Source organism: Podarcis liolepis, assembly GCF_965112155.1.
Source record: "Podarcis liolepis genome assembly, chromosome: 6".
NCBI classification, from domain to species: domain Eukaryota; kingdom Metazoa; phylum Chordata; class Lepidosauria; order Squamata; family Lacertidae; genus Podarcis; species Podarcis liolepis.
The window spans coordinates 82100043-82102995 of NC_139559.1; positions in this window are offsets into that span (position 1 = coordinate 82100043).

The window sequence follows — 2953 nt, forward strand, 5'->3', positions numbered from 1 at the left end:
GTCTGGCCAGTGTAAAGGCCCGTCTGAGTTTTGGAATGGTTAAGGTAGACAAATAAGGTGCCCGAAAATCAAAGTGGGAAGGGGGGCAGATAAGCGTACCAAGCACTAAATTTCTTAATATAGGCCAGATTATTCTGCTGCTCATTATCCTTCATGCGCTGGTCAATAATAGTTTTTGCCTTGGGGAGACCCATTTTCAGGAGATGCTGTGCTTGGAGGCCACATATAAGTAGTTTTTGATGCACTACTTTGGACCACCGACTTCTATGAGCATCTCGTGCTACTAGAGGTAGTAGTCCGGATGGGTTTAAATTTAAGCGAAGCCAATAGTTAAATGTTCTTAACCAGGTTCGGGTTTTGACGGAGAGGAGGCCAGTCTCCAGCCGTAGGGCCCCATTTGGTGCGCATGGTGGAACGGCTAGAATCTGTCTTAAGAATTTAGACTGGACCGTTTCAAGTGTGCGGCAATGAGTTCCCGTCCAGATTTGGGCCCCGTAGAGTAATTGCGCCAAGGGTTTTGCTTGAAAGACCTCCAGAGCTGCTAGGATATGTCTGCCCCCTTTCGTAAAGTAAAAGCGAGACAGTATTTTGGCGCTTTGAGATGCTTTTTCCCTAGCATATTTATGATGGGCCTCCCAGGCCCCTGTTGACTGGAAAACCACTCCTAGGTATTTGAAAATTTTGACCTGTTCTATTGGCTGATTGTCCATCTCCCATCTATGATGTCTGTGTCTCCTAGCGAAGACCATGACTTTGGTTTTTTGGTGATTAACCACCAATTGATCTCTCCTGCAGTAGGCTGAGAATTCTCTTAGTAGCCTTTTGAGGCCTACTTTAGTTCGTGATAAGAGAACCGCGTCGTCCGCATAGAGGAGTACTGAAATTGGTTTTTCAGCCAGTTTGGGGGCATGAAACTCCGGGGATGTTAGGTATTTGACCATGTCATTTATATATAAGTTGAATAAGGCCGGGGCTAAAATACAACCCTGCTTGACTCCTTTGGTGGCTGGTACAGGGCCAATTAGTTGCCCATTTACTGAGGTTCTTACATATAACTTGGAGTCTTTATATAGGCTTTTTATCAAGAATAGTAATCTTTTGTCAATGTTGGTAGCATTGAGTTTAGCCCAAAGTTTGACTCGTGAGATCGAGTCAAAGGCCGCCTTCAGGTCAATAAATGCTGCGTATAGAATCCCACGTGTTTTATTGGCATATTTGTCAATGAGGTGTGCTAATACGAAACAATGGTCTATTGTATTCTGCCCTGTCTGAAGCCGGCTTGCTCCTCTGCCAGAACTGCCTCAGTTTCCATCCAATCAATTAGTTTGATGTGGAGGTGTTTGGCATACAATTTGCTGGGGATAGTAAGGAGGCTAATGGGTCTAAATCAGTTTTCCATAATTTTTCCCAATCTTCCATCATAATGTTGTCACCTATATATTTTGCCCATTTAATCATGACTGATTTTACCTCTTCATCTTTCGTCTCCCATTCTAATAGTATGCTGTATGCGGCCTTCAGTAATTTCCCTTCAATCAATTCCATTTGAAACCAGTTTTTTTTTTTTAAGCAAACAGATGGCAAGGTATTACATCCACATTGTTCCTGGGAATTTACTTGGCAGGAACTTGTTTTTTCTACGTGACTGTTTGTGCTTTGAGTCCACTCAAGTGAGTGGGATAGAGTCACCCTTTCTTCTTTCATGGAATAAAGCTCAATGTAACCTTTAATTATCCATATTATAATTCCTTTAGAACCACCCATTGCCACCACTGCCTCCACTGTGTGCCCTGCAACATCTGGCACTGGCAGAGAAGTGGTGCCTGCCAGGCCATCTTAAGCATATTTGGCGCCGTGGTGCAAATGATGTTCTTGGCGCCTCTCCCCCTCCTCGTCCTCCTCGCCCCCTGAGCTGGGCAGCTCAAGGCTCGCTTGCCACGCGGGCTTCCTCAGCAGTCCTGCTACTGCCACGGGGCGGGCAGGAGGGAGAAGGGTGCCATGTAGTTTTGCGTGCCACCACCACACCTCCTCTCCCAGGCAGGAAGCAAGAGAGCACAGCTGGCTGTAGGAAGAGCATCCGCCACCCAGCATGTCCCGGACTCCCACTGCTGGGTGCCACTGATGGGCGGGTGCCCTGGCGCAGGACGCCACTAATCCTAATGGATAAGATGGCCCTTGTGCCTCCATTGGTGCCAATTTCAAGTGAAAGCGTGCCAATTTCAGGTGAGGTCCCACCTGAAATGGATGCAATCTCACCCCAAATTGGCTTCAGTGCTGGTGCTGCTTCGTTTCCACTGGTGGAGCTGAGCTAGCTCTGCCTAGTAGTGCACATTGCTGTTTTGTTGTTGTTTAGTGGTTTAGTCGTGTCCGATTCTTTGTGACCCCATGGACCAGAGCACGCTAGGCACTCCTGTCTTCCACTGCCTCCCGCAGTTTGGTCAAACTCATGCTGGTAGCTTCGAGAACACTGTCCAACCATCTCGTCCTCTGTCGTCCCCTTCTCCTTGTGCCCTCCATCTTTCCCAACATCAGGGTCTTTTCCAGGGAGTCTTCTCTTCTCATGAGGTGGCCAAAGTATTGGAGTCTCAGCTTCAGGATCTGTCCTTCCAGTGAGCACTCAGGACTGATTTCCTTCAGAATAGATAGGTTTGATTTTCTTGCAGTCCATGGGACTCTCAAGAGTCTCCTCCAGCACCATGATTCAAAAGCATCAATTCTTCGGCGATCAGCCTTCTTTATGGTCTAGCTCTCATGTCCATACATCACTACTGGGGAAACCATAGCTTTAACTATATGGACCTTTGTTGGCAAGGTGATGTCTCTGCTTTTTAAGATGCTGTCTAGGTTTGTCATTGCTTTTCTCCCAAGAAGCAGGTGTCTTTTAATTTCATGGCTGCTGTACAGCTAAAAGGGCTTTCTCAGAAATTTGCAACTTGCTAAGAAAGGTTTGTTG